Below are 13583 nucleotides of genomic sequence, written 5' to 3'. Positions count from 1 at the left end.
CACTTATAATTGTCATGCGCTGGAGTCTTTTTGCTCCTCAGAACTTTTCAGGCATCTGAAACACCAATCTAGATGGTGTTCACTTTCCCATTCAATTCTCCATGTTTGTGTTCCACTCCCCAAAGGTGTCCAGCCAATATCTGCCTCACAGAAATTATAAATTGCACATGAGCAGTAATATAAAGTGGACAACTGCATCTAAATGCAAAGTAGTTTCCATTTGTTAATTAAAATGTGTGATAGGTAATGGATGTATCAATACTATTTTATATAAAAAAGAACTAGGTGTGTCACTTTTAAAATGCAATGTTGATTAACCTGTTTTTTAAAATATAAAAATTATATGTAGCAAGTTTAATTTATAATTTATATTTTTATATAACCAAATGTTGTCTTAGGAGTGAAGCGATTATCTTTTCTTATTAGAATTTTAAATATGGAAGACAATAAAACAATTACTAATGACAATTCAGCCTTGATCATTTGGTTCATATGAGGAATCTGCCATGGCACTTTTTTCACTTCTCTTCCAAAAAAATTGAAAACTGTGAAATAGATATGGAATAAAGTTAAGGAATTTCTGTATGCTATGCTGAATAACACACTTTGAACTGTATCCCAGGATAGTAAAAGATCTTTGCTAAGCCAACTGAGAAACACAGTGCCATTTCAGCCTCCTGAACCTGTAGCATTAAGCAGCCAGTATATTTCTGTGTATTAATATTGTAACCCAGTAAAATAATTTGCTATGGAAAAAAAAATCTCATCATATCCAAGACTCTTTTATTTTCCAGGGAGACATCTGGTCCAACAATATATTCTGAACAGTTTTTCCTGCCCATTTTGCAGAGTCAAGCACTAACAATAGGAGCTTTGGGGTTAGTGAATTATATGAACTATTCTTTAGTGAAGTTTGTCTTTTTCATGATAAGGGATGTTAGCTCTGGCATTAGAACACTTTCGATTTCGGGCACCCAATATCTGCATCAATCAAGCAACAAATGGAAAGTCTCTAGGCTGCAGTTGGGTAAACTAGGTAAATGATGGAACATGAACTGCAATCTTGCTCCTGGTTTTATAGGCTTACACTGGTACAAAAACTAAAAAAAAATTGAATAAAGATGGAGAATTGTATCAATTACTTACCATAGTCAGTCTGGTTAATTCTCAACCAAAGCCAATATTTAAAAAGAAGTGTGTTATTTTTAAATAATGCTTTTTCCCCTAAATATTAAATACAAATGATTATTGTGACAATATTGTAGGTTCTAGTTTTGAAGGCAGTTGTACTTCAATCTATTTGCCACAGAGAATATGTGGTAAACTTTAATCAGCCTACGTCATTATCCTACTCAGCTCCTCCACTGATGCAACTCTTACTCATGCTCTGTCACCTCCCGATTTGATGACTTTATTGTCTTCTTGCTGGCTTCCCATTCTTCATAAATTCCCATTTGTCCAAACCCTGCTGTGCTTACCCTGCCTTGCATTAAGACCTGCTTGCTCACGAGCTCAGCATTTCACAATGCATTACATTCAAAAGCAGTATCATTGTTTGATGTCTCCATAGCCTTGCTTAGGATTGCCAACTCTCCTGGATTGCTCTGGAGTTTCCTGGAATTGAAAGCCTGGTCACTTCTCCGAACATAGGGGCATTTTCTTCTCCTTCTGTTTCACACTAAGCATACTCACAGCAAGACCATGATGTGCCCTGGACTCATTGTTGGTCTGGAGCATGAGTGCTGTAATTAGTATAAACTACTGGAGCAGTTTCTGAGAATTGTGGGTATTATAGCTGTCAAGCTGCAAGAAGTAATGTGTAGGTGACCAATGGTAGGCATTTGGAAGCAAGGGGTCATATGATGATACGTCCTGGAATTCGGTCCAACAGAGCTGGTAACCCTAGCCTTGCCTTGCACCACACTGTCTGCAAACTCCTTCAACTCTTTTTTTCCCCTCTGAATTCTCTTTTTTCCCCCTCTGGTCTGGATTTTTGTGCCTCTTCCATTGCCCTTCACCCCCACATCTCCAATTAGTGGCAGAGCTTTCAGCCAATTTATAACTTAATCCTAATCTCTGAAGCTTCCCTGAAGCACTCTGTTTCTCTCGCTCCTCCTTCATAAGTTTTCATTCATGCTTTTAGCATCCACGCTAATTCTCCCCCTTCTTGACTCAGCATTCATTCCTTCCATAGCTGTCTGGGACATTTGTTATGTTAAAGGGACTGTATAAATTACATTTCTTTGAGAATTAAATGGGAACCTAGCCCCTTTTTGCCCCCATAGATGTAATCTCTATTGATTATCTGGTGCAGCATAGGCTGAAGCTCTGTGGAACTCCATTCTTACTGTTCCCACACAGGAGTTTCTGTGATCAGGAGAGCAATAAAGGAATGGTAACATTTCTTAGAGGGAATATATATGACAGTCTAAAATGTTTGAAATTTAAAGGAGTCCATTTTTGCTTAAGGAGCTAGCATCTTCCTACTGTTAATTGAGCCAAATTGTCTTCATTTTGTAAGTAATAACTTTGCCAATTAGGGAATATTTTGATACAACTAAGAGACCAATATCTCTATAAAAAGCATTTTTGGGAAGTAAGTAAAGCAGGGGTGATTTTATCGCAATAAAAGCACAGCAAGTGAAGCAGCCAGGGGTTTTAGAATGATTTACTGTGGATCTCGGCGTATAAGTTGACCCAGCGTATAAGACGACCCTATTTTTCTGGCCCAAAAAATCATTTTCTTGCCTATACGCAATGTATAAGTCGACCCCTCTTTTCAACCATGACACACTGTGCTCCCATTAGCAGTCAGCCTCAATTTTTCACCATAAAATTGCATGTTTTACTTACTGGTAACTTATAACTAGGTACAAACGATCAAGCAGGCGATACAGGCTGTGTTGTAAAGACGTGCGGGAGTTTAAGACATGCCCACACAGAGCAGACCCCGTGTCGTGAATGACAAAGATGGTAACCACCCACATCCAGGCAGATGGTTCACTTTTATACTCGGCATATAAATTGACCCCCGTTTTTGGAGGGTTTTTTTTTTGAGGCTTCATAGGTGGTCTTATAGCCCAACATTACCATATGTCACTGTGTAACTGAGCAAAAAAATCTATGCTACATTTTTTAAAAAGGCAGTGTTCTTTCACAGTTTTGTGCATAATATTTCCCTCGACAGATGCTAATCACCACAGGTGACTTTTCTTTTTTGAAATATTTCTTTCCTCCTCCACACAACCGCGCCCCCCCCATCCCAACAGCCGCCCCCACTATTTCCATTGGTTCATGGAGCTGGTTGCAGTGCCTTCCAGTTGGAAGCGTGGGATATTTGGATTATGCACTTCTTCATAGGGGTTGTTAATGATAAGGCTTTCAAGAGTTGGAAACCTAGCTAGTAATGTCAGCTATGACACCACGCCTCTTCTGAAAATCAATACTTTTTGCCTGCATACTACTCCTTCAGGTAATCTTCTCTAAAACTGATAAAACTCACTCAACTTCTGTAGTCAGTCTGTGAATTTAGTCTGTGATTTTTTTTAGCATGAAATCACATTCTGCTATGATGCTGTTCTGCTTTTAATATTGGCAATCCATGATTACGTAATTCAACATGGAGCTATGCTTTCATTTTATACTTAATACAGGAAATAATAAATATATATCTTCACTATATTTAAGCACTGTACTTTACTCAGTTAAAGTCGTAACACACAAGTCCAAATAAAGATGAAAGAATCCAGGCCCAGGCCAATGGTCTTACTGGAGCTCTATCTACATCTACGTGTTGTAGCAGATTTTTTTTCCTGTTTTGGAAAAAATGCATAGTAAGGTGAATAATATTCATATTGAAAAAGTCTTGAAAATGGAATCTGATAGAGTCCGTTACTGATTATAGGTGAATTTTCTCTGCAATGATTAATTATCTAGCAAAAATGTTTTTTCTTCAAACCTAATATATATTTAACCCTTTGCAAACATAACATTTCCAATGTCTTTGGGTAGACTAGAGTTAAACCTGCTTTGGTTTTATGCAAGTACCCCAACCATGCTTTTGTTTTTTTTAGACCTCCTATTTTAACTTGCTCTTTTCCTTGGTTGCAGTTCCATGGATGCCAGTTGCCATTTGGTGTACCTTCCGTGGTAATTATTCATGTGTACTTATACCTATCAGGAAAGGATGAGCAGGCTGGGTCTTTGTTAACTTTTGAAGAATTTTAAAGTGCTGAAAGGTTTTGCTATAGTAGACACACAGAGTGTTTCCAAGGCCATGAGGGACAGTGGAGGCTGGGTCACTGAATATATAAATATAGATTTTTGATTTACAAGGTAGTTAAGGATTATGGGGGCAGGCAAGAGTGGAGTTAAGTCCACAATCAGATCAGCTATAATCTACCAACACTTCTTGGTAGATAATTAATTGTTGTGGAGAAAATTAATCTATAATAAACTATAATTACTACTGGAAACTTACTGAATGCTGTTGCAGGCTCAAGGGGCCAGATGGCCTACTCTGGCTCCTATTTCTTATGTAAGATAGTCAGCAAGAAATCAGATAGGGAATTCTGAAGAAACGTCTTTACCTAGAGACTAGTGAGTACAGGAGTAGTTAACGTGAATAACACAGATGCATTTAAAGAGAAACTAGTTAAGGATATGCAGAAGAAGGGATTAGAAGGTTGTATTGATAGTTAGATGAGGATGGGTGGGAAGAGGCTCAAATGGAGTGCAAATACTGCTTGGGCCATATAGCCTTTTTCTGTGCTATCTTTTCTATGCAATATGTGAACGTTTACATTGAATGCTACCTCACCTTTCTACTTGCGGAGGCCATTACATCAGAACTGACCTTCTTTGATGTGTACTTCTAGCAGAGGTAGCTATAGATCAGGAGCAGGAACCCTAGTTTATTTTTCTTCATCCTAAAGAGATTGTAGCCAATTGTACCAATTCTATTTTCAAGTTGGGGTAGCAGTAGTTGTTTAGCATTGTTTAGGGAAGAATGATGGAGAATTTACCTCTAAGCCACCAAGTCTTCAAACAGATTTCATGGTTTTTTTTTGGACACTTGTAAATTCCATTTATTCTTGTGTAACATGATTACAGTTGGGCATGTGTCTGTATTGGATATTGCCACAAGAAATTTTAAGCTGTTCTGATGCAAACAAAATACAACAAAACATATCTTAAAATACCATTGTATACAGACTGCACTGTATAGCGACTGCGCAATGTTGATTTAGGTGAAAGTCAATAAACTAATTTTGAACTAGTGTGAGAAAATCACCTGCCTTTCATGTCAATGTTGTATTATGATCACTCATGCAGAATTTCCAACAAGAGAAGTGTGAATGTATCACAAACTCTTAGGACTGAGTTGCAAAACCTCATTCCCAATTCAGCTTCATTGCATCTGTCAAAAGTGACCAACCCGATGATGGAATAAGGCACTGACTCCGGTATTGGAGTTGAAGCTGACGCCTTGTCTAGAATCTAATTTGTGTTACAGCACTAAGACCAGTAGATATTATTGGGCCAGACATTCCTGGGCCTCACTCTGCTACAAGAAGGGTGGACCTTGGAACTGTCAGTCTGTTGTAGCCTTGGGACAATATCAAATCTTGGGATTAGGGCCCATTTCATTAATAATTAGACAGCTATTCTTAAAGATGCTCAAGAATTTTGTAGCTGTACCTTATTACTGCAATACATTTGGGGCTGAAGAGAGCCTAAAAATAATCTTTAAGAAAGAGCCTTTGCTTCTTTTTCAGTGTTAATCAATCACTTTCATCAAAATTTTGAATATTTGACCAATTAAATTTCCAAGATTTCCAGAATATACTTTTATTGTATCTCTTATGACATAAAATAGAATGTGGTCACTATTAAATCTACACTAGTACATTCTTACATTCATCTCTTTCCTTTTTGGTCTTGCTGCACCATTCATTAAAGCAGAGGGTACAGGAGGGGAAATTGTGGCTGGGCATTTACTAACATTTCTTTATAATTACTGGGAGATTGATGAGTTTCTTAGAGTGAGTGTCCTTAATAATCCTCCCCGCCTGTGCCAAAGTAGATGGCGGGTGCAGCTAAAATTGGAAAATCACAACATGGAAAATCATGGGCATGAACCCACATTTTTCCCCACTAACTCAGGGCATTTTAACGTAAATAGTTTGTCATCACATAAAAATTTAATAATTGTATAAATGCTAAAGAAAGAATCATATTAGCAAGTTGGGCCACAAATGTTGCATACTACTGTGAAAGTATAGCCACAGGGGTTAACTGTAAAGCTTTAATAGCATACTGTGTTTCTTTAAAGTGGTGCATTGGACTGAAAGAGGATGGTTCTGATGTGGATGACATGGGCACAGTGATTTACTTGGTATGCTAATTAAAGACTACCACATGTGTCCCGAGAATAAATCTTGACTGAGCTACATTCAAAATCCTTGCGATTCTAGCATCATACAGAGTCCCCATTTAAGAATAACTGCCTGGGTGTTGACTGCATATCAAGTTTCTCTATATTTAAATTTGCAGTAACAGAGGCTTACTGTCGACAGTAAGTGGTAGATAAACACAACACAATGTTTTTTCTATTTTTATTCTGCATTTAGGTATGATAATAGGGTCACTATTGTACAACTATGAAATTGTAGCAATTGGAAGAATTTAAATTTGCATAAAGTTTGAAGTGTTAGATTTGAAGGGTAAGGGTAAATACATTGTAACCATGGTCATTCTGATCATTTGAATAATTAACTCACGCTTTGGGAATTATCTGTTTTTCATCCATGCATCTGAAGAAAAAAGTCAACTTTTTCTGAAAAGGCTTTAAGCTTCAATATGTTATTTCATTTAGTTTGTTTCTAGTTCCTTGGGTCTCCAGGATGTGGCTTTGCAATCTGAATCACCAGACATTTGAACATCTCTGCTGTATGGAATCAGTTTGGTCTTATGATTTTGCAACCAGACATACTTTTAAAAGGACAGTATCTAGGTCAGAGATTACCAAACTATAGAGGGTGATGGTGCAAGGAGGTTATCCGGGGGACTGTGATGATGCCAGCTGTAACTCAACAACAAACTAAAGGCTGAAAATTGCTGGGAGGATGTAGCAATAGAATGATGCAGTAATTTTGCTTGCCATTATTCGTAAACTAACTAGCAATTTATACAATGAAAGAGATAAGCCATAAGTTTGGATTCCATACAAGTTGCCATACAATTTGAGCCATTCAGTCATGAGCCTTGCCTAAACTTGTTCTTGCTTTGAGGCTCCACATTGAGCAATATGATTGCGATGTTCCTTAATTTATGGTATTACAAATTATTTCCAACGTAGCCATTTTGGACTGATAAGTAATGTTGTAGAGGACCCTAGTAATGGTCCCAACAAGGCACTCAACTCTGGAGGTCCTAAAGGGACCAATGAAGCTGTGGAATCTTATTCCAATTAGTAGTGCATTATTCCTAGAGGCTTTTTATTTTCTTTTTATGCCAGTACTCTTATCCACATTCCTGGTAATGCCAGAAGATAGTAATTTTCACGATGCAAAGCTGCATTGACACTCAGAAAAGGGTCACACATTCAAATGCCAAATAGATAATATTTTCTGAAAGAAATCCATGAGATCCGGTAAGTGATGTGGTAAATATGGTTGCTTGGGTGGGAGGTAAGTTTGGAGTTATGGTTCCCAAATCTATTCATCACTGGGATTTTCATTATGTTGTATTCTGTTTTAAACTAGTGGATAGAGATTAATAGCTGTGATTAGTCAACAACTCCTTTGTTGTTTCATTGTGCGACTACCAGGACAATGGCAGACAAACTGGATTGGCCATGGTTTTTTTAACCTAGAAAGTCTCCTGTTAGTTTGAAAATAGAGCAATGGCATTTCTATGGAGTGTTCCATGAGAGTTTTGTACTTCATGGAGTGACAATATTTGTACATTTTGTATACCTAGACTTTCATTCATTCACTAACTTCCCAATGAACAATATAGCAATTGCTAAACACAGTTATAAGTTTCTTTTCACAGAATCAAGAAATATTGCAGCACAGCTGGAGGCCTTTTGTTTGCACTGGCTCTCCGAATGGCCAATTCACCTAGTGCCATTCCCCCGCCTTCTCCTGAGGCAGAATTTTACATCCTATGGGCGGGCACGTGCCCAACCTGACTGGGCATAAAATAGTGGGCGATGACGTCAGGTGAACGTCCTGATGTCACCGCATACTCACATGATATTTTGGTTGTTAGGCACACACGAGAGTCATCAGCATGCCTGCCAACAATTTTAAGAGGCCTATTAAGGCCATTAATGTAGTCATTGACCTGGATTTTTCGCTGCCCGTCTATCGTTATGGTTGGTGGACAGGCAAATTGGCCAGGCGGCCTTTGCGTTTTTCAGGAAACCTCATCCGAGGGCGGGATGAAGTTTCCGATATTAATTTTTAAAAAAATGTTCGGGCAGAATTATCATCAATATGTTTAGGTGAGTGATTCTTATGGATGGAAATTTTTTTTCTGAATTTAATGATGTTTATTTTTGGCTTTAAAATTCTTCAGCTCCCTGAGGCAGGGAGCTTTCCTTCCGTGTGCCCCTGCTGACTTCAGCACTCGTCCTCTTCCCGTCCCCACCGCAGCAGTGCTGGGCCTTTAATGGCCAGCCAGCGTGAAATCGCAGGTGGTGGCCCGTTTCCTGGCTGCCCCCATGCCCGTGCACCCGATGACCCAAAAATCCTGCCCCCTGGTAACCCTGCACGTTCTTCCTTTTCAGATAACAGTCTAATTCCCTTTTGAATGCCTTGATTGAACCTGCCTCCAGCACACTTCTTTTTAACCTTTTTCTGTTTATTTTTTTTACTTTCTGTTTATTATTTTCTTCTGTCCTTTAATCTAGTCTCTTTATTCCTCTTTGCTTTAAACATGCAGAATGGTCACTTGGTATTGATACCAAATGATTGATTGCAGCTGCTGAACTATATCATGGCAGGAGTCACTGTGCTCAGGGAAGGGGGGAGAAAGGGAGGCAGAAAATAAGTGATGCATGCAATGTACTTGCACCTCTTGCAGCATCATGATTAGATAACCTCTCTGACCTAGATTCCCACTCAACAGCACACCCTCCCTCCCATTGAGAAGGTGCATCAATAATACAAGAGACCCTGGCCTCTTTTTTTAAATCCAATTTCTCCAAAGTCAGCCAACCTCTGTTTTCACAATTCCTTCAATCTCTTTCCCTGTATATAATTTATTGCGTATCTAATTTTTCAATGCTATTTGTCTATTCAGTTTAGTGGGAGTGGGCATTTTGTAAGGACACTAGATATACTTACCATCCATCAGTAGCCCATGGAGGAAACAGCCAGCCCCTATAAACTGAAGTTATCATTATCTTTGTGTTACTGTAGCACATACAGAGCTGTAGGTAAGGGAATTATTCATCATTCATGACTTTTTAAATCTGTACTTCACTGACTATAAGTTCATGAAGAATAGCTGTCAACAGTCTTTGTAGATATGGCACCCCCTACTGGAGTTTAAGTTCAATCCTAAATTCAATACCTTATACAACACTGAACTCGTACATTTCAAGACAAAATCACCTTTCGACCTGCATCCTTTACATTCCGTTTTTACATTTTGAGTGGCATGTGATAATGCTTCTGAAGATGACCTTGTGATTTGTAAATACCTTTGTAATTGATCATCACAGAGCTTGCCTTTCCTTTTCTTTAAAAGCTTTGGCTGTAATGAAAGCTGCAGCATTAATGCCCAGTTGTTGCTTTTGTTATTGGCATGAACAACAAACAGATAAAGCGAAACTGGAATAACACAGCAAATCTTTCTGCATCATTATCTTCTGTTTCCTCCATGTTCTCAGCAGCAAAAGCTTCAAATTAAACACAGAACCGCAGCAGAGCAGTTTCCTGTGGGGTGATTTGTGGAGGTGAAGTGCAAAAGCATTAATAAATCAGTTATGACTTCTCGTGCTTGACCCACTTGATGCATTGTTCAATTTTTTCTGAGAATGCTCTTGATATAGGCAAAAAAACAAAGTCAAATTTTCTTCCACTTAATGGCATTGCTTGTGAAAAATCTATTTGACTGTGTTCTTCGGTCCATAGAATGTATTTAATTTTGTTTAACCTGATTAATGTGTGTCAGGGTGGGTTGAAATGGTTTATCTTCATGTTGTCCCTCACCCACTTCCATTGCCATCACCCTAACTTGGCGTGAAAAACTACTGATGTGAATAAATGCTGCTGACGTTCCTTGTTGATTTGGAAACTTGGTTACTGAGAATTCTTTGGAAGCAGAGGATTGGTGGGGGAGGGGTGGGTGCAGGAAGAATACAGTTTTCTGTTTCAATGTGCACTTCTTTTTGTATGTCAAGACATCATAGCTTTAGCTATAGGTAAAAAATGTAAAATTTCCTCCCAGTTAAATTACAGCCTGTAAAAAATCTATTGGACCGTGTCCTTCAGTCCATAGGATGTTTTAATTTTGCTTAACTTTATTAATTTTCTTTCATTCTTTGTCTCTTCATATGTTTTGAATTTATTTTGTGCACTTGCAAAGTCCATTTCCAGAACAACCTGCTTCATTGCACCACTCCTGATTAATGAGAAAATCAAACATGAAAAACTAAATTCTAGAAGCATTTTTCTTCTGCAGTTTACTGACTTGAACATTAGTCAGTAAAGAGCACTGTGGCATCTAAAGTATAAACCCTATTCTAAAGTTGCTGGTGAAACATTTGATTTATATTTTTGAAACATCTGCAAAAATTGAAAACCCTGAAATGACCTCACCAATTGCTCCTCAGATTAAGCAGTTTTGTTTCAGATGCATAACGTCAACACTATATTCATGTTGCAACTCAATGTAATAAGGTTCGACCATGGGCTTTTTGGAAATGGTTTCCAACAGATTTCCAGCATCTGCAGTATTTTGCTTTTATCTTGGAAATAGTTTGCTTCTCTTTTAGCAAAACATTTTTCAGCATCAATTAATTCAGAGGTATAATTAAGGGCCATAAATATGAAATAGTCATTACTAAATCCAGGAGAAATTTCTTTACCCTTAGAGTGGTGAGAATGTGGGACTCTACCACAGGAAATGGTTGTGGCGATTATCAATAGATACGTTATTGGGGAAGCTAGATAAGCAGATGAGGTAGAAATGAATACCCGGATATGTTAATAAGGCAAGATGAAAAGGGGTTGGTGAAGGCTCACGTGCAATATTAATACCAGCGTGGACCATTTGGACCGAATGGCCTCTTTTTGTGCTGTAAATAGTTTGTAATCTGCTCTTCCTAATAGTCACCACACTTCTAGAATTGTTTTTGTGTGCACAGGCACCCAGGAATTACAACAATGGAACCTTTAAGATTTTTTTTAAAACAAATCAGCAGTTTGCAGCCAAAGTTATTTGCTCATTCTTCCCAAAATGAATCTGCTATTCAAATTCTCATTTAGCAATCTTAGGAGTTCGTGTCACAACTCATTCAAATTTGGTCAAATGCTTCAGAAAATGACCTTATTTATTAATTCTTGAAACATCATTGGTTTGTTATCTTTAAAGTTACAGAGTGGGATTTTCCAGTCCTGCCCACTGTAAGAATTGTCGCGGGCAGGACGGAATATTTGTCGGACCAGTAAAAGGTCCGGAACAGGAAAATCTCGCCCTTAATGGCAAACTTTAATATTGATCACTTTTCCTGAGGCTTCTGATTGGCAAATATTTAGTGTAATTAAATAAAATGTTGGTGGAGAGCAACAGAAGGGAACAAATAGCAACCTCTCTGCCATGTTGAAAACAGGGTTGGAACAAAGGCAAGTGGAATTCTGGCTTGAGTTCTGATGTTTGTTTTTGGTGATGAAAAATCAGACTTAATCAGATTATCAAGTTTCTGGGCAGCCAATGTGAACTATGATAATGTCCCACAAAGTTGGACAGGGGAGAACCCTATACACAAAGTGCTCAAGAAAATTGGATCAAGGGTCTGTACTGACCTAACGTGGAATACTAGGTGTTGACTCAGACATTTATACATTTTGGGAGCCCAAAGCAGAATTAGTATGAGCTTTGCCAATAGCAAAAAGCTTCGAGCTGTTTGTGTGGTCATTGGCTCAGAAAAATAAGTGAGCACAGTGCAGCAGAGAGACTACAGATACTTAGAAAAATTAGAGCAGATAAGACCATTTTCTGTAGTGTTACACAAGATTATAGATGCAGACATAACAATTGCAACATCTCAATGCGCTGTTTCATCCAGAGATTTAAAAATAAATTGACGAGAAGAGTCCTGACCACTCTATTACAGTGACACCAACATGTTGCATGTTATGAATGATTCACCAACTGCTGTGACTGTAACCTGTGTATTTTATCTAATGTCCTAAATTATCATTTTAATATGCCTGTAGAATACACAGAATTTCACCAAATGTTTTTGGAACATCTATGTCAGTGAGTACTTAAAATGTAACTTTAAGATGTATATAAGAGAACATAGTGTCGTATGTTTGCTAAAGTGTGACTGCAGCTGTTAGCTAGAAGTGGTCCTGCGTGGTTACCGAGAATGAATTTGTATCTGAATGCACCTGGTGTGTATTTCATTGAATTGTAACAGGGATAATGGAAAGATTAAATGAGAACTTACCTGTTTGATCTTTTTATGAGGCGGGTTGAGTGAGACATAACGTGAGATTCTGTCCGCACGTGTGCCGTCGGTCTTAAAAGTGAGGGCAGAGTTTGTGAACCCTATCAGTGCCAACTATTGAACTTGGCTGTGAAGAGTGGCATATGTAGTCAGTCAGGAAATATATATGAAAACATATAGATCTGTTTTGTAGTTCAATACAACTCTATGTCAACTTGAAATTGTATGAGAAGTCATGGGAGTGGGTGGAGGATACATTTCTCATTCAACCTCCCTCGTAAAATGAAAATCAAACATTTAAGTTTTCATTTGATCTTTCCATTTTATTTTGTAATGCTGTTTGAAATTACGTGAGATTTTCACAGCAAAACTCTGGCCCCGCAATGCCAGTTTAATGAATAACAAATTTTGTCAAATTTGCAGTTTCTGTAACACTTCTAGTGCAAACCAGTGACTGTTACACATGTAAGAAAACAGAGCCAATAATGCCCAACACTGCTTCAAATGTTTGTGTTGTAAATCCAAGTACATGTGGAAAAGAAAAACAGAGGCCAGGATTTTCCAGCCCCGTCGTGGGCAGGACCTGCTGCGGCCAAGGCGGTGCCCCAGTCCATTGACTTGTGGCAGGACCAGAGGATCGTGGCAGCGGGCAGTGCAGAAAATCCCACCCATACTTTCTCAGGCATTTTTCCTCTCCTGAGGATCAAGTTGTTTCCAGTTCAAAAACACAAAGAGCAGTTCATGTCTTTAATTCTGAACCAACACTATCGTTACAAGCATGTCCCTTAAACTAGTGCCCACTGTATGTTCTAGTCCTGCAAAAGTGCCAATGCAAATGTACTTGCATTGTCTTTGATGGGTTCGTTGTAGAATGTTTGAAAAGTTTCTTCGC

The 13583-nt window shown here is 38.3% G+C and overlaps 1 protein-coding gene across 5 annotated transcripts in view; it reads left to right on the top strand.

Annotated features, from left to right (window-relative positions):
• LOC121289969 (carbohydrate sulfotransferase 15-like) overlaps positions 1 to 13583 on the top strand; it is a 75700-nt gene that overhangs the window by 1496 nt on the left and 60621 nt on the right. Inside the window, exons 2-3 of one of the 5 annotated variants that reach the window (XM_041209993.1) lie at positions 795 to 878; positions 4111 to 4149. The exons of 3 other annotated variants lie outside the window; for them this stretch is intronic. The gene's annotated coding sequence lies outside the window, so the exon portion shown is untranslated. The remainder of the gene's footprint in view (positions 1 to 794; positions 879 to 4110; positions 4150 to 13583) is intronic. One more of the 5 variants, XM_041209994.1, reaches the window with a different exon arrangement.

Source organism: Carcharodon carcharias, chromosome 17 (genome assembly GCF_017639515.1).
Source record: "Carcharodon carcharias isolate sCarCar2 chromosome 17, sCarCar2.pri, whole genome shotgun sequence".
In the NCBI taxonomy this organism is placed as follows: domain Eukaryota; kingdom Metazoa; phylum Chordata; class Chondrichthyes; order Lamniformes; family Lamnidae; genus Carcharodon; species Carcharodon carcharias.
The sequence above is the reverse complement of the archived record's forward strand: the minus strand, read 5'-3'. Positions and strand labels throughout refer to the sequence as shown.